This window comes from Lycium ferocissimum, chromosome 2, assembly GCF_029784015.1.
Source record: "Lycium ferocissimum isolate CSIRO_LF1 chromosome 2, AGI_CSIRO_Lferr_CH_V1, whole genome shotgun sequence".
In the NCBI taxonomy this organism is placed as follows: domain Eukaryota; kingdom Viridiplantae; phylum Streptophyta; class Magnoliopsida; order Solanales; family Solanaceae; genus Lycium; species Lycium ferocissimum.
The window spans coordinates 40,614,234-40,637,037 of record NC_081343.1 but is presented as its reverse complement, the minus strand read 5'-3'; the positions used below and the strand labels follow the sequence as shown (position 1 = coordinate 40,637,037).

Below are 22,804 nucleotides of genomic sequence, written 5' to 3'. Positions count from 1 at the left end.
TGGGAGGATCACTAGCACTCCGCTCGCCAAGGTTTAACGTCATTTCACTTTTGGCATCTAACAATTTTTTTTTAACATATTTCACTCATGATATCTGAGAAAACATTATTTCACTCCTATAATTTAAACTTGATATTTAAACCTTTTACAATTCAAATTGCATGACATGAAGAAGAACTAGAGTTTAAACTATCTCAGTTTAAGAAACCTTACAAAAATTCCTTGGGTTTAAATTGAATAACTAAAATTCCATTAAAACTTTCGAATTTAAGCATACTGTACTGGAATTTTACTTGAGAAAACTTTACTTTGAGTTTTCCCATGTTTTACATACAGTTCATCAATTCCTACTAATGCACAGCACTTGGAATAAGAAGCCCAATAGCAGTGCACCAACTAATTCCATTCTAAAGCAATTGAGTTTCCCGCTCTCCTCAAAAAGGAAAAAACCTTACGATCTTTTTTTTTTCTTTTCCTTTTCTTCTGTAATTGGAAGTACTTCGCCCCTTAGAGTTTCCTTTAACTTTGTTTTTACGTAATTGAGTCATATAATTGACACATATAATTGTTCAGTTATGTAAATTGTTTCATCTAAAATATTGTTCTACTGTGTGAGTTGTCACTTTATAACCTTTTTTTTTTTTAATTGTGAAAACAAGCTTTAGCTTTGGTCTATACGAAAATGCTGAAAATTTGCTCCTGTTTGACCATAAATTTTGAACTTGAAACTTGAAACGAAAATCTGAGTTTCTGAAGTTGTGTTTGGATATGCATTTTACTTGAAAAAAAGTTTGAAGTTTTCTGAGTGGAAGTGAAATTTCACCCAAAAACTGGCTTGGAACTTGAAATTTTTTTTGAAGATAAATTATCAAAATCTGATAGAATTTCATGGCCAAACAGATATTTGAAGATAAATTTTCAAAATCTAATCCAAAATCTATGGCCAAACACTAGCTTAGTCATAAATGATCATTTTGATTGCTTCGGCAGGTTTATCTGATGATTAAGGAATATACTTGTGTACAACAGCTTATCTCTTTGCTTAAATGTTTTGCATTTTCATCTTTGATTATAAACTGCACAGATGCGTCTTAATAAAGTTTCAGAGTTCATCCACAATTCAACTAATCACCAGAACTTGGAGAGTGCTTTCATTTCCAGGAGATAATTGATTTGGTAACTCATAACTGCTTGTTTTCCTATTTTCGAGATGTCCATTGCAGTTTTACTTTTGAATTAAGTGTTTCTTTTTTGTTAAAGGATGGAGAGATATCTGAAGCTGTTCCTGGAAGTGATTTCGTGATTACACGTGTGGCATTCTGAGATAATTCCTCTAAGTACCTTATCAATGACCGGCCAAGTAACTTTACAGAGGTCACCAAGAACTTGAAAGGCAAAGGGGTTGACTTAGATAATAACCGGTTTTTGATTCTGCCGGTCTGTTTATATCAATCACTTGGTCGACGTTAACTTTGCGAATATTGTTTGATTATGGTTGGATTTTGCAGGGTGAGGTTGAGCAAATATCACTGATGAAGCCAAAGGCACAAGGAGCCCATGATGAAGGCTTTCTGGAGTATCTAGAAGATATTATTGGAACCAACAAATATGTTGAGAAGATTGAAGAATCATTTAAGCAGTAAGTTCTGAACCCATATCCTAAACTCTCTTATTGTTGCTAGGGTATGAAACTTTTTGAACTGTCATGTATTCTGTTCAATCCAGAATAAAACTTTTGGCATGAATGTGCAATGAGATTTAATGTCAAACTCTTATAAGTTTAAATTGAAATTGGTGATATCTGCCTAGTTATGCTATTCAGCTATTAGTTTGCTTTCCATGTTATTAACTGTCCCTGTTCTCTCCTACATATGCATTTGAAGTGCTCATTCTTGCAACTATGTACATTAATTTACCACTAGAATGAATCACTGCTCATTGAGAAGAGTATGTGCCTAAGCAAGTGCATTCAATGCTTCTAAAGCATGCATTTACTATTTCTTGATGCTCTTGTAGCCTAGAATCCCTCAATGAAAGAAGGTCTGGCGTTGTTCAAATGGTCAAGTTAGCAGAGAAAGAAAGAGATAACTTGGAGGTATATTTGACCTATGTTGTTCGGACTGTCCAAAAATGTTACCACACCTGTGTTGGATCCTCCAAAAATGTACTACTTTTGGAATGTACTACTTTTGGAGGATCCGACACACACCCGAAAACATTTTTGAAGAGTCCAATCAACATAGATTTTGACCGTTATGAGATTCCTATTTCCTTGAAATTACAGAAAATTAATTATACTATCTTGGTTTCATTTGTCAGGATATGAAGAATGAAGCTGAAGCCCACATGCTTAAAGAATTATCACTGTTAAAATGGCGAGAGAAAGCTACAAAACTGGCTTTTTACGATAATTTAACTCGAATTTCAGAGATGCAAGCAAACATTTCTGGACAGGAAAAGAACCTTAAATTAGGAAGGGGGGTATTTTTCTAAACAAAGGTTGCACAAATGCAAACATTCCATATGTGATATGTTGAAATCTAGTGGAGCTAATTACTGGCTTATTTTAGGGAGAAAGTTCGAGAAAGTAACAAAATATTGAAGGAGCTTGAGGCAAAGTATTCAAAGCAATTTCATAAACAAGAGGTATGGACAAGAATTGCATTAATCCCTTGCATCTTCCCATAAAACCAGAATAAGATATTTGCCGTTTCCCTGGGACTCTGCATCTGTTAATATGTTTTTGGTTTTAGAAACTGGCGTTACTGTTATTCTCTTCCTACTTATTGATTTTGAACAATCACCTTGCTTTGAATACAATAGCCTTCTTTTGTTTGAAAATTTAGGAGCTTGATAACAGTTTGAGGCACTGCAAGGACGAGTTCAAGGTATTTGAGAGGCAAGATGTAAATACCGAGAGGATTTATGTCACTTGAAGCAGAAAGTAATGAAACTTAATGATAAACTTGATAAGGTATGAAAAACTGAAAGTTGTTTCCCAGATTAAAATTCATAAATATATGGAGATACCTGGTTCTTTTTTATTGATGTGCATCTTTTTCTGTTTTTTTGGATGTTAGGATTCCGCAAAAATTACTGACCTAACAAATGACTGTGAGAAGGCGGAAACTCTGATTCCAAAACTGGAGGAAGATATTCCCAAACTGCAACAGCTTTTGGTGGATGAGGAAAAGATCTTACAGGAAATGACGGATAATTCTAAAGGTAGAGTATCTTCAGCCAGGCTTACTTATGTGTTTAAGTTTATGATACTTTGAAAGTTCTTTTGCTAACTCATTTTGCAGTATGTTACAAGGGTAGACAATACCGTCTGGTTTGGCATAATTAAGATGCCTATTATAAAGAGGGTTTTTTTTTTTTTTAATTGTTGTGCATTAGTAGTACATATATGATGGTATCGTAAATAGCTGGTTTCCCTGTTAAGGTTTCATAGTTCCTTTTTCATTGAATGAAATCTTTGCCCTGATTAATCAGCATCCTTTCTTTTGGTGTTTTTTGCTTGTGAGTTAGATGTTGGATTAAAAAACTTGGTGCACAGAATTGTCTTTTGCTATAGCCTGTGGTTTATATAATGGTCTCATTCTTGTATGATGTTGACAAATAGTTGAGACTGAGGTTTTCCGAAGTGAGCTTGCTGATGTTTGCGCTGAACTAGAGTCTTGGGAGAAGCTATTAATTGAGCACAAGGGAAAACTTGAAGTTGCATCAACTGAAAGTAAACTTCTGACTGAAAAGGTATTTCGCCAATTTACAACATTAAGATTGTTCTTTCTCATTTATTTCATACTCTGACAATCATCACTGTAATTTGGTTCACATATATCTTAAGCAACCTGCTTTTATCAACTACAACAGCAGGAAATCTTTTCCTTCGAGCTTCTTTTTCAAATATGAAGAAGTTGGTTAAGGACAGTAAATTATACCCTTTTTCGCTGCCTGGTACTCGTCCACATGGTGTTTCCTTCTTTCAAGATTAGGCTGTGAAAGTGCAGAGTGAAAAGATTTCCTAATAAAATCAGGTTTGTTAGGTCTCTAAGTACACATTTGAATTTCCACTCGAGTACCAAACTGATCCATGCCCTCTAAAATTGTTATCTGGGCAGAGCTTTATACCTCTCAATGCATCTAACTGTGAGGGAAAAAAATCTCAAAGCAGCTTTGTGCTTGATCTGCAAAATGATAAGTTTATTGGCTCAATCATGGCACTTCATGTAATAAATTTCCTTGCCAAAAGTTGTCAGAATATACAAACTGAAAACATAGAGATTCGGAAAATTATTTTAATCTATGTCTAACTGAATAATCTTAAGACATGACGGCAATATCAAGTGCTACATGCATTTGGTTGGTTGATAAATTTCATGTTTATAATTTTTTTTCGTATGTAAAACTGCTTCATTAGTTAAGTTTGCTCTAGATTATATCATTTATTGAAAATTGCTGTTTACTTATTTCAGCATGAAGTTGCTCGTGCTGCTTATGAGGAAGCTCAAGAGCAGATTGTGGAGATACAGATAAGAATAGAGATGAAATCGACAAGCATAAATGACGCCAGGAATGAGCTTGAAAATCTGAAGCTTAAAGCATCTGAAGCTCGAAATCTGGAACAAGTATGCATCAAGAGTCTGCCTCTGCATTTGTCACTTTTGACCATTTTTGTGATGTCTTCTGAGCTCTGGTGATGCATTGAGTGATTGTAGGAATGCCTTCAAGAACAAGAAAATTGATTCCTCTTGAACAAGCTGCTCGACAAAAGCTTTCTAAGCTTTTAGCTGTAATGGAATCTGAAAAGAGCTAAGGATCTGTTCTAAAGCTATATTGCATGCTAAGGAGGCAAATCCTATACAGGGCATTTATGGTCGAATGGGTGATTTGGGTGCTATAGATGGTCAGTGTTTCTGTTCATGTTTAATACTAGTTGATAGTCTTGATACTCCTTCAATTCATATGTTTTCTTTCATTTGTAGGCTAAATTTGCATATTACTATTAACTTGACACTTTAGGATCTGGTCACTCAGTACTTAATAAGGAAAAATTTGGAAAAATAAAGTTAATTCTTCTCGTTGCTGTTCATCCTTTCTATCCATGTCCAGTACAAATGAAGAGAACAATGTATATACTGCTTTCAAAAGTACACAAGTCAAAATTTGATTTTATTCATGGTAGTGTCAATTCGAACAAAGCATTATATTAATTTAAAATTACAATTTTGAAATACTTCTTATCTGTTTGCAATTGGTATGATTGGTATGAGTTCTATCTATTGTATAGACCTCTCAGCCCCTTGAACAAAGAGATATAGGGGATAAAATCTTTTCTGTTGTAACAGTCTCTCTGATTCTGCATTTGTGTTATGCAGGAAAAGCAATCTGCTTATTTGCCTAGAATCAAAGAAAAAGCTAGCACGCCAGAAGGAGCCCCACACCTTTTTGATTCAATTAAGGCTCAAGATAAGAGAATGAAGCTTGCATTTTTTGTAGCACTAGGAAACACAGTTGTCGCCAAAGATATTGATCAGGTGAGGGGTTAAATAACTTTGTTAATGTTAGATTTTTCAATCATTTTTCATAAATGGGATATTGTTTTGTGAGGATATCTATAGCCAATGATTCTCTATTGTCTGTAAACAACTGAGCAACAAATCTTGATAAACTTGTTCCCTAATATCATGATGACAATCAGGAAACAGATTAACATAGTAAGTATGATATGAAAGCTTAAGTCTGTCACAGAGATATCCATGTTATGTTGGAAAATTGTCCATGTAGTTCCATAAATATCATCAGAAGTTATTGAACCAAGCTCTGTGCTCAATGTTAACTTTGCAGGCTAGACGCATTGCATATGGGGGAGACAAAGAATTTCGGTGAGTTGTGACACTTGATGGAGCCCTTTTTTGAAAAAACTGGGACGATAGGTGGTGGTGGGGGTACCCCACGAGGTGGGAAGATGGGAACATCTATCTTAGCTGCTAGTGTTTCGCCAGAAGCTGTGTCAAATGCAGAAAGTGAGCTTTCGATATTGGTTGAAAGTTTGGAGAACGTATTCTGAAGAATTACTGATGCAGTGAAGTGTTACCAGCCTCAGAGAAGCCCATGTCTCAACTTGAGATGGAATTAGCTAAAAGCCTCAAGGAGGTCTGAGCTGCCCCTGGAGTTTTGTTGTTCTTGTTGTGGTTATAGTTATATATATATATATATATATATATATATATTTTTTTTTTTTTAATTATTTTTTTCCAATTCTTTCATCGGAAGCTAACTGATATTTGTTTCGTTGGGACAGATTGACAGTTTAAAGTCCCAAAACAATGATTTGAAAAGGCAACTGAATTCCTTAAGAGTTGCATCGGAACCCAGCAAGGATGAAGTTAGTAGATTGAAGGAGCTCAAGAAAATAATTTCTGCTGAAGGAAAGGAAATGGACAGGCTTACAACAGTTAAAGAAGATAAAGTTTTGCTTAATTAAGGCATTTTGCAAGACACTTCTGTAATTTCCTAAAGCATGACAAGTGGTAAAAGCTGCTCTAAACAAGTATTTAATTGCTTCAGGCTACAGAACTTCAGAAAAAAAAAATGGAGAATGCTGGTGATGAGCGCTTGAAAAATCAAAAGGCAAAGGTTACCAAAATTCAATCTGTAAGTGGACATTACCTTGTGCATGTTGAATTGCGTACTTGAGTACACCATTCATGCTGCTTTTATTTTGTCTTCATTCACCAGGATATTAATAAAAAAAGCACAGAGATCAGCCGTAGCAAAGTTCAGATAGAAACAGGATAGAAAATGATCAAGAAACTCACAAAAGGGATCGAAGAATCAAAGAAAGAGAAGGAAAGACTGGTCGCAGAGAAAGCAAAGTTGCTTTTTACCTTTAAAGAGACTGAACAGAAAGCTTTTGTTGTTAAAGAGGGCTATAATAAGATAAAGGAGGTTAGAGAATATCTCCATTTACTCTTAGCATATTATGATTATGAATGTTGCACTAAAGTTGTCTATAACTCTCTTTGTTTTCCTTTGATCTTTTTTCATGGTTCTCTAGCTCATTGATCAGCACTCTGATGCTCTGAATGATGCTAAAAATGAGTATGAAACTTTGAAGAAGACTGTGGAACAATTGCGTTCTTCAGAAATTTTGTGCCGGTCTCTATGAAGTTTTCTTGCTTCTCTATGCAATGAGTTTCTAATCCAGTTCAACTCGAGCTCAAGTTACAAGATATGAAGAAGGCCTATAAAGACTTGGAGCTCAAAGGGGAAGGATATAAGAAAAAGCTTGATGATTTGCTTATTGCTCTTTCAAAGCATATTGAGCAGTAAGCTGGATTTCTTTCAAATGAGCTGCGGGTGGATGCTGATTTTCTTGCTTATTGCTCTTTCATTTTTATTTTTGCTTTATTCATTGCAGGACTTTTAATTATAAAAGTCCAATAACAACATACCCAATGTAGTCCCACATAGTGGGGTCTGGGGAGGGTAAGATGTACGCAGACCTTACCTCTACCTTTATAGGGTAGAGAGGCTATTTCCAATAGACCCTCGGCTAAATAGAACATAGTCAAATGCAGAAATGTAAGAGAAATAAGACAGCAAAATATGAAGATAACAAACAAATAAGGTAACACAGTCATACACACATAAGGATAATGATCTACGCGGTACCAAAATAAAAATATAACTACTAAGAAAGAGAAGAAGAAGAGATGGAAAGGCTCCGCGCGACGAAAATCAACTACCTACTAACCTTCTATCCTAATCCTCGACCTCCAAATCTTCCTATCTAAGGTCATGTCCTCCGTCAACTGAAGTTGTGCCATGTCCTGTCTAATCACCTCCCCCCAGTTCTTCTTCGGTCTATCTCTACCTATCCTAACTCCTGCGACCGCCAATCTCTCGCACCTCCTAACTGGTGCATCATCACTCCTCCTCTTCACATGCCCGAACCATCTTAGTCTTGCTTCTCTCATCTTGTCGGCCACGGATGCCACCCCAACCTTGTCCCGTATATCTTCATTCCTAATCATATCCCTCCTAGTATGACAACACATCCATCTGAGCATCCCCATCTCCGCTACATCCCCAAACATTCTTGACCGCTACCTCTCCATCTTATCTTTCGGACGGCGATAACTTCTTATCGCAAAGCACCCCAGAGGCGAGCCTCCATTTCATCCACTCTGCACCAATCCGATGTGCGACATCCTCGTCAATCTCCCTGTCCCCTTGTATTACGGACCCAAGATACTTGAAACTTTCTCTTTTGGGTATAGCTTGAGGAATGAGAAGGCACTCTTCAATGGTTAATATCTTTAAGTATCATAAACAAACAAAGCTGTGTACTTTTAATTTATTAAGATGGGGTCGAATCGTAAAACTTTCATATTCTAATAGATATATGTACGAATAGAGTTTGAGATAATTAAATATGTCAAAATAGAATTATAGTTTAATTATTTTCTTTATATTTATTTAGGAATAAATATGTAATTATTTCTCAAATATTTAGGACTTCAAAACCGCTATTTTTAGAGGTAATTCTTCTTCTGTTTTTGACTTGTAATAATCAAAGTAAATTGTAGCTTTATATTGAAATTGAACATGATGTTTCTTAATTTTGTTTAGTTGACGAAATAGACAAAAGAAGTTAACTTCATCGTGATTTTTCGATGCAAAGAACAAATCATGTTATTTGTTGTATGTTTATGAATTGTTATTTTTCCCAAATCATTCAGTAGATTTGAGGATGAAAAAATCAGAAGTGCTCATTTAACATGGTGACTTTCTTCTTCTTTGTCTAATGCACTTTGTGCCTGAATGAACAACTATATTGGTATGTTTTAGATTATAAATTGTTTTTATAAGATTTCCAGTTATAGATATTTTTCTTTTGTTATATTATATTAACATGTAAAATGCCATTTTTTGTTGTCCCAACTTTTTTATGTAATAGGTAAGATGATAAAGTGAGTTCAAACCACTCTAATAGCCTGTTTGACCATGCTTTTGGGAGGTCAAAAGTGCTCATTTTAAACCAAAAAGTACATATTTTAAAAAAGTGAGGTATTTGATCAAGATTTTGGGAGAAAATAAATTGTTTTTTAGAAGCTAAAAAGGTAAGTTTTTCCCAAATTTGCGTCAACATAACAATATTTATTCATCATTTAAATAGATATTGCATTTATTTTAACGTCAATTTTTGTTTTCCAATAATTTATGTATATATTTATTGTTTGACGCGATACAGTTGCACGTACACTGAACTAGACAAAATTCTCATTTACTATTTTTCTTTAATTATTAAGTATTTAATTATGCACAGAGTACTCATAATTGTTCGAGGAGTTTTTCTCTTCAAGAAGTCTATTTTCGTTACAAAAGGAAAATAAGTTCGATCCTATTCAATTGTTGCATATTTGTAGGTAATTTTATTAACTCGATTGCTGCATGTTAAGATCTTTCCCCTTAGAGCTTCCATTAATGCTTAATAAAACAAAAAGGTAAATTATAGAAGAGTTCTAGAACTCCTACTAATACTTATTATTTTAGAGCTTTTTTAAAAATTTATTTCCCCTTAGAAGTTTCATTAATGCTTAATAATTTGGAATAAAATAAAAATTCCTACTAAAACTTATTATTTTAGAATCTAAGAAAAAGATATGCAAGAAAACACCGGGACAATAATTTTTTGGAGACATAAAATAGTACTTTAGTGTTGAAAGTACGCAGAATGGAATTAAAATTTATCCAATTTGGATTTTCGTAACCATCACCACAAGCATATACATGCCAAGTTAATATATAGCAATTGATTTCAACTTAAAATTTCTTGTTAAAATAAAAATCTGTCGTTACTTTTGGTAAAATGCCTTAATTTTTGGCGAAAGAAAACTGCCATATTTTTTTACGAAAGAAAATCCGCAGTCAGGATCTGAATTACTTTCCAACTCAATTGAACGTGTGTAGTTGTGTACCATGATAAACTGATTGTGTGTTTTTCTTTGCCATTTTATGTAGGGGCAAGTGAAACTAAATCAGATTGTTGCAGAGCCAATTGTGAGGTGGATGGTGATGTTTCTTTCGTAGAAAACCCAATTCATGGAAGGTTGGACAAATTTTTCATTTTTTTTTTTTTTTTTTTTTTTTTTTTTTTTTTTTTAAAGTTATATGAAATAGTTTTGGCTAGGATTTTAGGTTGAAGGTATATGTCGTCGCTTTATTTTTCGTTATGCATATTGACATTACACTTTTTATGTTGATACCATTATTATATATTTGCGTGTATGTTTTAGAGTTATGATGTTTATTTTCTTCATTTATATTGTTGTCATACATGAATTTAGTCTTGAAAATTATATATTTGTTGCTTCATGATTTTCTAATTATTATCATGCCGTGATCTAATTAATTACGTCAATTGTTGTTTTCAAATAATTTATGTATATGTTTATTGTTTGACACGATACACATGTGCAACGCACGTATACTAAACCAGTCCACTACAAAAGACTAACATATTTATGTATAGTTTAAAATTCTTCAACTTTGAACTTCTCAATTTACGTTTAAAGACATGCTCTGGTAGCAATTAAAATGTCATGACATATATAACATCACAAATGTTAAAACTTCAGGAATTGTGCACTAATCCTTCGCAGGAATTACTATCCCCTAAGTGATGATACACAAAAAGTGTATTGCAATCTCTTTGTGCAAAAAAGTCGTTTAAATTTTGTTTTTAAAACCTTTTTTTTTTTGGTTAAATGTGTAATTCCCTGCCTTTTCGTTTGATTTTCCTTCTTCTTTCTCATTTTTTTTTTCTCTCTTTTATTTTCTCTCCTCCACTATTATCATCGTCGGCACCACCATCTTTGCCACCAATACCATAAGCCACCAATACATCCTCCATTACGAAAAATGAAAGAGAAGCTTGAATTATAAGCCACTCTAATGATATTTGCGAACTCTCAGCCGGAGAAAATGAAATATTCCTGATATATATATATATATATATATATATTTTTGGTAAATAATGAAAATATGGTGAACATATGCTCGAGTATGCGAGCGTGTAGTAATAGTTAGCATTAAAAAAACTCAGGTAACCCTAGAATTTGTGTATCATTAAAAATAGTTATGCTAAATAATAGGCTATCAAATTTTCCGAGCAAACTGCCAGTAATTGCTAAGTTGCCTATGCAAGACGAATTTGCTTATAGGTACTTGTTTTAATTAATTCTTATTCTCTTTAAAATTGAATTTTTATTTGAAAAGTTGGCGAAGACAGATGCTTTGATACAAAAACCTTGTTTGTTGTTGGAAAAAATCAAATAGGATAAAAAGAACCGTGTGATTTATAATTCAATCAAAAGGATTTTAGAAAATATGGTTTCAGAATTTTTTTTGTTAATTCACATGGGAAAATTATTTTGATTACAACTACTACTAGATGAATGTTTTGACGTGACACGCACGTGCAACGCACGTACTTTAAACTAATGTAATTAAATTTTGTGAGTGAAGTTCAAACCCTTATCACCAAGGTGGGAACTTCCACCATTTGCCACTAGCACCTTGGGCCATTTGTTACTAGTCATTCATACGATTTCATATGTACATATATCTATACACCTTGTTTTCATCGAAACTTTTGAGTCACGTGATAGCCCTTTGGGCCTTAGTAGATCGAGTCCGGAACCAAAATGCCCCCAAAAAAATCACTTTGAACCAAAATAGCCCAACAAAAAAAAAAAGTTACAAAACTAGCTTTAGCGCAAGAATTTCGCGCTAAAAGCGATTCACGCCAAAGCGTAGTATTTTCTGCGTTATAAAAACGAAAAAAAAGTTACAAATAAAACTAAAAAAAAAAAATTGGCCAACTTTATTTTTTGCAACACTTAGTGTTTTTTTCCATACTTTGACCAACAATTAGTCGTGTGTCAAGACCAAACGTCAATATTTTATATAGACCCGATATTTTTTTTGCGTACAATAATGTAGGCTCAATACATCAAGGATACGTAAACGTTCGGATCGTCATTTTAGGGGTTGAAAAGGTGCTCGAAGTAAGTTTTACTTGTAAACTTTAGGTTTAAGTGTTCTATATACATAGACGTCCATTTTTGTTTGAAGACTTGTTGTCATTAGCTTAAGGTTTTTTATTTTTAGGGTTTAGATTTATTGAAATAAAGCGGCCAAAAGATTTTTAATTGCTTTAGCGCGAAGATTTTCGTTATAGAATATATATTTTTTGTATAGCAAAAAAAAAAAAAAAAAAAATTGGCCAACTTTATTTTTTTGTATTTATTTACCCCCTTAACAACTTTCATCCCAATATTTTTTTTAATACTTTGAGCAACGATTAGTCATGTGTCAAGACTAACCCTTCATTTTTTGTTTTTCTTTTATTATTTTTCTCTTTCTTCTTCTTTAAAGCCTTCTCTCTTTCTTCTTCTTTCTCCTCAACACGTTAATATTTTATATAGAACCTTAAAAATATTTTTTTTATTTTTCTCTTCCTTCAATAATGTAAACACCTAAGAATAACATCAAGGATACAACACCCACCGTAAAATTTCATCCCATTTTTTTTTCGTCATTTTATTTTGGTTGTTGAAATTATTATTATTATTATTATTATTATTATTATTATTATTATTATTATTATCATTTTTTGGTTTAAGTGTTCCATATATACATAGACGTCCATTTTTGTTTGAAGACTTGTTGTCATTATCTTCACAACCCCACCCCACTCCACTCGCCCGCTTAAGGTTTTTTATTTTTTGGTTTCTTGAGGGTTTTTGATTTATTTCAAAATAAAATTATGAAATAATGATTATGGATGATTTTGAGAAAAATGATTTTTAATTGCTTTAGGATGAGGAGAAAGAAGAAGAAAGAGAAAAATAAAAAAGGAAGGGTGAAGAAGATTTGGTGGGGGCGGGGTTGTGGGGTGAAGAAGAGGGGGCGGGGGCTAGAGAAAATATATATATTATATATTATTTTTATTTTATTTTTAATTATATAATAATATATATCTATATATATCACGCCCACCTTTTCACTCTCTTAATTTTTTTTTTACTTTTTTTTTTTTGCCACGAGCACTAAATAATTGGAAAAAAAAAATAAATGGCCAACTTTATTTTTTGCAACACTTTTCTCAAAAAAAATGTTTTTTTTCAACACTTAGTGTTTTTTTTCATACTTTGACCAACGATTAGTCGTGTGTCAAGACTCCAAAACGTCAATATTTTATATAGAACCTGATATTTTTTTCTGCGTACAATAATGTAGGCTCAATACATCAAGGATACGTATACGTTCAGATCGTCATTTTAGGGATTGAAAAGGTGTCCGAAGTAAGTTTTGTTTGAAAAAACTTAGTGTTTGACGGTAAGGTTATTTTAGTCAACTTTATATGTCGAGAAAATTAGTCAGCTTTATTTTCAAAAATTGAAACCGCAGAAGTGAAATTGACATTCACAACTACATTACCCCGGGATTTTTACGTTGAAATCTATTGCGTATTATCATCTTATAAGTAAATAAAACTGAAAATTTCAGGTCAATTTGGGGAAAAATTGAAATTGAATGGGATAAAAGGTGTTTTTTTTTAAAATTGGCTCGGCCATTGTCCGCATAGATCTCGAAAAAATACACAAGTTCAAAAAAAAAAAAAAAAAACGAGTAAAACGGACATCCGAGCGCAAAGTTATGACCATCTAAAATTTGACCACTTTACAACTAGTTTTTCTCCCTATATTTTTTAGAATTATATTTATATTCAAAATAAAGTTATGTCTTGATTAAAAAATAACACGCTTAAATCAAAACCTTAAAAAATAAAACACTTAAACCTTAAACAAAACTTATTTCGGGTACCTTTTCAACCCCTAAAACGACGATCCGAACGTTTACGTATCCTTGATGTATTGAGCCTACATTATAGTACGCAGAAAAAAATATCAGGTTTTATATAAAATATTGACGTTTCGGAGTCTTGACACACGACTAATCGTTGGTCAAAGTATGGAAAAAACACTAAGTGTTGCAAAGAAAAGATTTATTAAAATAAGATGTTGCGATCTTTTTATGGAAAAAAACACTAAGTTCCTTAAGTGTGTTATTTTTTAATGCGTAACTTTATTTCGAATATGTTGCAAAAAAAAAATCGCGTAAATCGGATGTCCTAGCGGAAAAAACCGCGTATATTTGAAATAAAGTTACGCTTTAAAAAATATCACACTTAAATCTAAACCCTAAAAATAAAAAACTTTAAGCTAATGACAACAAGTCTTCAAACAAAAATGGACGTCTATGTATATAGAACACTTAAACCTAAAGTTTACAAACAAAACTTACTTCGGCACCTTTTCAACCCTAAAATGACGATCTGAACGTCTACGTATCCTTGATGTATTGAGCCTACATTATTGTACACAGAAAAAAATATCAAGTTCTATATAAAATATTGACGTTTCGGAGTCTTGACACACGACTAATCGTTGGTCAAAGTATGAAAAAAAACACTAAGTGTTGCAAAAAATAAAGTTGGCCAATTTTTTTTTTTTTTACTGTTTCTATAACGCAGTATTTTACTGCGCTATAGATTTTTTTTTTTTTAACAGCTTCTATAACGCAGTAAAATACTGCGCTAAAGCAGTTAACGGCTCCGTTTCGTGAATCGCTTTTAGCGCGATTTTTCTTGCGCTAAAACAGTTTTATAACATTTTTTTTGTTGGGGTATTTTGGTTCAAAGTGATTTTTTTGGGGGCATTTTGGTTCCAAACTCTTAGTAGATCCGCCCCTGGTATTACCTTTCACTACTAAAAAACTGGCAAAATTCAACGGACAAAAAATCGACGGACTGCGTCGCTTTGAAAAACCGACGGAAAACTAACGCAAAGGCGTCGGTTTTGTGTATTTCTATTTTTTTAATTAAAAAATCGACGGACAACACCGATTTTTTCCGCAAAATTTTGAAATTATATTTCCGCCAATTTTTTTTTACAAAAATCGATGTCCCACGTCGGTTTTATTAAAAAAAATAAATTATTTTTTAAAAATATATTAAATAATTTATAATTCATTTTGTTTTTTAAAATATTAATAAATGAATTTTTTTTAAATAAACCGACGGACTACGTTGGTTTTCTATTATTATTTTTTTGGTCAAAGGCTGGTCAAAATTTTAAAAAAACCGACGGACCGCGTCGGTTTTTCCATCGATTTTTTTTTTTTTTTTTAACAATATGATAGAAACGGGTTTGGCATATCATTTGCCATCTTCCCCCAAAAAAAAAACCCACTTATCTAAAATAAAAAATCCTAACCCGCTGCCCACCCCCTCTCTGCCCACGCCCGCCACCGCTAGCCGCCGCCCACCCGCCGCTACCTCGCGCATTCAACCCCACCTACCCCGACCCCCGTTTTTAACTTCTAATTTGAGGTAGTTTCTTTTAAATTAGGGCTTTTAAAATTCTTTCAATTTTAGTTTTATTTGTTGATTTTAGGCTTAATGTTAGTCTATTTAGCTTTGTTAAACATCATTTGTAATGTTATTAATGTTGAATTTGTGAAAAAATGTAAACTTTATTTGACTAGTTTACTTTTCATTTTTTTTTTTTTTGCTTGAGATTGTGCTATATTTTATGTTCATTATCAATGTATTTGTGTTAGCTTAGTTATCATTGTTTGTAATATTATTGATGTTGAATTCGTGCAAAAATTTATACTTTATTTGACTAGTTTTTTTTTTTTTTTTTTTGGGATTGTGCTTTTTGTTAGAATTTATAAGTTAATAGAATTTTTATTGACCATTCAAAATTAGAATTGGTTGAGATTGTGCTTTTCAAAGTTAGAATTGTTAAGTTATAGTATTTCTATAACCTCAAAACTAAAGTGTAGACTTTATTTGACTAGATTTACTTTTCAATTTTTGGAATTGGTTGGGATTGTGCTTTTCAAAGTTATATTAAAGTTAGAATCCATAAGTTATTAAAGTTAGAATTGTTATTGAGAATTCAAAGTTAGAATTGGTTAGGATTGTGCTTTTCAAGGTTAGAATGTTAAGTTATAATATTTCTATAACCTCAAAACTAAAATGTAGACTTTATTTGGCTAGATTTACTTTTCAATTTTTATAATTGGTTGGGATTGTGCTTTTCAAAGATATATTGAAGTTATAATCCATAAGTTATTAAAGTTAAAATCCATAAGTTATTAAAGTTAGAATTGTTATTGAGAATTGAAAGTTAGAATTGGTTGGTATTGTGCTTTCTTAAATTATTGTTAAATTTGTGAAAAAATGAAAACTTTATTTGACTAGAATTGGTGAATTTGTCAAATAAACTTTATTTATATATATATATATATATATATATATATATATATATATATATATATATATATATATATATATATATATATTTGCTTGAGATTGTGCTATTTTTTATGCTCATTGTCAATGTATTTGTGTTAGCTTAGTTAGAATTGGTTGGGATTGTGCTTTTTCAAGTTATATTAAAGTTAGAATCCATAAGTTATTAAAGTTAGAATTGTTATTGAGAATTCAAAGTTAGAATTGGTTGTGATTGTGCTTTTCAAAGTTAGAATTGTTAAGTCATAATATTTCTATAATCTCTAAACTAAAATGTAGACTTTATTTGACTAGATTTACTTTTCAATTTTTACAATTAAAGTTAGAATCCATAAGTTATTAAAGTTAGAATTGTTATTGAGAATTCAAAGTTAGAATTGGTTGGGACTGTGCTTTTACAAGTTATATTAAAGTTAGAATCCATAAGTTATTAAAATTAGAATTGTTATTGAGAATTCAAAGTTAGAATTGGTTGGGATTGTACTTTTAAAAATTATTCATGTTGAATTTGTGAAAAAATGTAAACTTTATTTGACTAGTTTACTTTTCATAGATATATATTTTCTTGAGATTGTGCTATTTTTTATGTTCATTGTCAATGTATTTGTCTTAGCTTAGTTAGAATTGGTTGGGATTGTGCTTTTCCAAGTTGTATTAAAGTTAGAATCCATAAGTTGTTAAAGTTAGAATTGTTATTGAGAATTCAAAGTTAGAATTGGCTGTGATTGTGTTTTTCAAAGTTAGAATTGTTAAGTCATAATATTTCTATAACCTCTAAACTAAAGCGTAGATTTTATTTGACTAGATTTACTTTTCGATTTTTAGAAATAAAGTTAGAATCCATAAGTTATTAAAGTTAGAATTGTTATTGAGAATTCAAAGTTAGAATTAGTTTGGATTGTGCTTTTAAAAGTTATATTAAAGTTAGAATCCATAAGTTATTAAAGTTAGATTTGTTATTGAGAATTCAAAGTTAGAATTGGTTAGGATTGTACTTTAAAAAGTTATATTAAAGTTAGAATCCATAAGTTATTAAAGTTAGAATTGTTATTGAGAATTCAAAGTTAGATTCGGTTGGGATTGTGTTTTCTTAAGTTATATTTTAAGTTAGAATTCTTAAGTTAAAATATATTTCTATAACCTCAATAATTTGTGGGTATATTTTTGTAGATGGATCGTATGTGGATGTATAATATAAATAATAGTGATCGTGTGGGTGTACACGATGAATTTGTTGACAAGTTTACACACATGCAATGTGACTTCACCCTTTTCAAAATGAAGGGGTAATTAGGTGTGCTTGTTCTCGTTCCGGTGTAAGAAATATTTGAAACCGGAAGCGGTTAGGGTTCATTTATATAGTCGTGGGGCTTATGTTTTAGTTTGGATTTCATAATGGACTTATGTTTTATGCTTTGTGGACTTATGTTAAAACTATGTAGAACTAGTTAATGGTACTTTTGGTTGGACATTTAAATATTTTTTAACTTTAAAGGTCTATTTAGATCGTATTTAATGTGTTTAGATAGTGTTTGATGTGTTTGATTGTTACTTAGGGTGATTTTATGTGTTGTAGCACTTTTAGAATTGATTTAGAGCATTTTAATGCTAGTTTTGAGCACTTTTTTGGTGCTTGATTTTTGAGCGAGGTGTAGGCTGCAAAAATGCAAGAATTGCATGAAATTTTTCGAAAAACCGACGGAAAACCGACTCAGTCCGTCGGTTTTCTGGAAATTAATTCTTAAAATTTTTGAGAAAACCGACGCACAATGTCGGTTTTTTATTTTAAAAAAAAAACGGTTTTTCATAATTTTTTTTTTGTTTAACATAAAAAATCTGAAATTAAAAAAACCGACTCAGTCCGTCGATTTTTTTAATTTTTTAAAATTATTGGATAAAAATCGACGAACCACATAAGCGACACAGTCCGTCGCAAAAAATCGACGCGGTCCATCGGTTTTCAAAAAGCGAGGCTATGTAAACCGATGGACCGTAAAGGATCGGTTTCATTGAAAAAACCGACGCAGTCCTTCGATTTTTTTCGTCGATTTTTGGCAGTTTTTTAGTAGTGTTTACTGTTCCACCTAATTTGATATTGTCTCAAGTAATACTCCTTTCGCCTTATTTTATGTGATATTATTTGATCGGATACAAAATTTTAAAAGGAGATTATATTTTTTGTTGAAAATTTATAATCTAAAACAAATCATAATTTTTTTTGTGTGACTATAAATCATCTCTTTAAAGATAAAATGAGAAATTCAAATCAAATTACATATTTTTAAATATAAAAAATATTAACTTTTTTAGACATAAAATACATTATATTAAGGGCAAAGAGCATAAAAGATTTATGTCAGTTAATTAACAACATAAATTTTATTTATTATAGTATGTCTCTTATCACTTTTACTGGATTATAATTAACACTTGTCATTAATATTTAAATCTAATTACCTCATATATAAGTAATATAATTGTAAGAATAATATTTACACTACCGTTACATTGAACCGAGACTCGTTGCCAATTATAAGGCTCACTGGAGCTCAGATCAGTGGAGCTAAATCAGAGCTGCAAGAGATTAAACCAACAGTGAAATGATGGATATTATCGAGAAGACTCAGCAATTTAGGGATAGATACAAAGATATATTACAAAGATATATTTCCTTTTTTAGCCTTTTATCGCTTTATGCATTTTACTTTGCTGTTGGACCCTTTGATTTTTTGATGAAAGAAAAATAAACCCTCGGGGTCTTAATTAAAAAAACTAATAATAGGGGTTGTGGTCGGATGAATAAGATTCCTTCGTTCTTAATCAGAGATCTCAGGTTCGAGTTCTAAATATTGAAAAAATCATTTTAGGGATCGACTCTACCTTAAACAGATTTTACGCGACGCGAATACAAATTAATCGGGCTCTAATGCTAGTATCAAACACCGAGTGAAAAAAAAATTTAGACTATTCAAGATTTCCAATCCCAAAATTCTAGAACCTTCCACACACAACCACCCAATACAGTAATACAGCCTATAAAAGAAAGACGATCGTTCATAAAAAAAATCTCAGCTTCCCCCTCTCATCAACGCACAGTTAGCTATAGCCTACAACCTACATATCTTCGAATGGCTACATTAGCTACAGATATGGAGATGTCATCGGAGTTACCGTTGCTCTCTCTCGAACTCGAAAGGCTAACCCCAACTGAAGCCAGATCAAGAATTCTCCCTTATGTACTTCTATTCGCCACTGATTTACCAGTGCTAGAACATCCACGCAATGTTGTGCTGCTGGTGGACTCAGCCAACAGAACAATCACCTTTGTCGAAGGTGACCCGGATGCTATTTTCCTTGAGTAAGGGTCTTTGCCTGCATCAAAAGCTTCAATAGAAGATATGCCGGTGGTTAAGGTTTTAGATGAAGGGACTGATTGTTCTATTTGTTTGCCAGATTTTGAAGTCGGTGGAGAAGCTACGGAGATGCCTTGTGAACATCGCTTTCATTCGAGTTGTATTGACACGTGGTTGGGGATAAACGGGGCGTGCCCGATTTGTAGGTAAAAATGCCAGTGGATGAAGAGGGGGAGAACGAAGAGGGAAAAAAATGGTGATGATGGTGGTGGTAATCCGATGGGGGAAGAACGAGTCACGCTTGTGTTCCATGTTATCCTTATATACGAGATAGAGAATCTGAGAATGTGTTGATAGCAGTGAGAGAGGGTGTCAGAGATAGCGATCAATCCGAAGCTCATGTCAGAGATCAATCAAAAGCTTATGTGAGACATGATGATCAATCCGAAGCTCATGTCAGATATGGAGATCAATCTGAAGCTCGATATGGCAATCAATCCGAAACTCAAGATATGTCCATTGACAACAATTAATTTTCTTATTTATTTTTCTTCTTCTAATTTTGGATTAGAAGAAGGTATCCATAAGATAGTAAGGTATCCATAACAGGTTCACTATAAAAAAGAACCAATAATGATATTGACCAAAAGTAAAAGAAAAGAAAAGACATTGTGATTTAGTGCGGATTGTGCGCTATAAAGGATGCAATTTAGTTAAGACCTCATAAATATTGACGGGGTAGAAGGTGTAAGGCCAAATATACTCCATTGATACTAGATGGCAACGGTGCAGGTGCGGTGCGGTTTCTGTCTTAACCCGCAACATTACAACCTGCCTCGACCTGCATCGCGTAGCTTCTTCAACCGCGTTAACTGGCACCGCAACCACACCCGCACTGCACCACAGAATGATAGTTTATAAGATTCATATCTCTGCATTTCAGAAGCCCTTATTCAAAACTGAAACATAATTAATAGTATTCGTTATAATCTTTTACCTTATAAACGATTAAAGTAAATGGTGCAACGAATAAGTAAAAGATCTTGATAATTTAAAGTTTAACGTATTCTGATCCCCAAACCTGTTATTAAATGATGATTGTTATTTTTGTGAATAAATTCCAAATTAAAGAGGAAAATAATAAGAAATATATCTGTATACGGTAAAAACCGGGTCAACTTGTGTCCGATGGGACCGGAGTAAAAGATATGTCCGAGTGGGCGCGAACGCGGTCAACTCTACTTCAACATCGAAGGTATTTTACTGCACACGGTAGACCCGAACCTAAAGAGCATACTCGGTATAGGTCCGGATAATCAGTTATGGAGCAGGCCACGTGTCATCAAACCGTTCCGCCATTTGCGCTGACAACAGTACGGGTATCAGACCGTACGGACCAGCCTTATCCATTTTAGGGTTTTTCTAAAAAGGCTTTTTTACATTGTACTAAGGCTCATTTATTGATACCTATAGATAGAGGGCTATTCCTTCCTTTTTGGGGGTTGGGACGATTCAACAAAAATTGTAATCAACAAAGTGGCATAATATTTCCTCAAGTATTTTGGCTCGGTTGTAAGACTTTTGTCAACCCTTCTTCTCTAGTTTCCATTACTATTCTTATTTATATATATCATTATCTAAGATTATTAACCACATCACTTACAAATTTAATTGTTATCGTGGGGCCCGCGTAGACAATAGTGGTGGTTTAATCTTTGCTGCTACTTTTTTCACTTGTTGTTTGAAAGTTGGCAGATTTGCACAAAATATTACGTTCGAAATGGCAAGCAGCGGTCATTCCGGGCATGTGAACAACAACGAGATAGTTGCTGAAAACGAAAACAACGGTGGGTTACGAACCGCCCGCGGATCCACTTCGACCTAATGTCAACTACGAGAAGGCCTCAATCCAGGCGAATCGACCGTCAATCAAGAGAATGTCGCCCTTCCGGCCACAGATCCTTTGAATAGCCATAACTCAATTACTTTGTCTCGGGCTCAAGCCCGGAAAATACAGGATATATCGGATGAGATTAACTTATGCTTACTATTTAAAATGCTGCAGGAACAAGAGACTGCTATTGCCGAACAAGGGGTTTCTATATCTCAACTTCAGAGCAAAGACGACAAAGTAGCTTCACAGTGAAGCCAAAGGGTTAACCAAGGCGAGAGGAAGCACGGATAGTCAAGAGCAACGGGTCCGGAGCCGGTTCGTCTGAGAGGTTTTGAAGATGCTCGAAAATTTGGCAAAATAGGTCGATTCAACGAAAAAGAGGGTGGAAATATACAACTTTAAAGTGGACCAAATCCAGGGAGCGCCCCTATTCTTAAAGGGATCGGATTCAAAGAGATACATTCAAAGGCCCTTCCCACCAAGTGCGGCCCCAAAGTTGATCCCCAAAAGTTCAAGATGCCGGATATTCCAAAATATGATGGGACAACGGACCCACAAGAACACGTGACCTCGTACACTTGCGCCATAAAAGGCAATGATGTCGAGGAGGATGAAATATAGTCGGTATTCTTTGAAAAGTTTGGCGAAACATTGTCAAAGGGCACCGACTTGGTACGACCATCTGCCCGAGCATTCCATCACTTCTTTTGAGATGCTCGCAAATGCGTTTATCAAAGCCCATTTCGGGGCCAAGAAGGTGTAGGCCAGAAAGGCGGATATTTTGAGAATCAACCAAAGAGATAATGAGCTGCTACGAGAATTCATGAATCGGTTCCAAAGGGAGCGAATGGAACTTCCCTCGGTCCTGGAAGAGTGGGCTGCCCAAGCTTTCACTAGGGGACTCAATCCCTGAAGCTCAACTGCCTCATTTAAATTAAAAGAGAATTTATTGGAGTATGAGGCAATAACTTGGGCGGATGTCCATAACAGGTACGAGTCTAAGATTCGGGTAGAGGATGACCAACTTGAACTTCCCCCCGGTCCGATAAATGGAAGTAAGAACTCTGAAAGGTCGAGGAAGAACTATGAACCGAAGACAAGGCCATCGAGGGACAGATATCGACCATACTCTCAACCGGAGAGAAATCATTTTAGTCG

The 22,804-nt window shown here is 33.4% G+C and overlaps 1 pseudogene; it reads left to right on the top strand.

The window, feature by feature from the left end:
* Positions 1-1,084: 1,084 nt before the first annotated feature.
* LOC132048048 (structural maintenance of chromosomes protein 4-like) lies at positions 1,085-8,058 on the top strand (annotated as a pseudogene).
* The last annotated feature ends 14,746 nt before the right edge of the window (positions 8,059-22,804 follow it).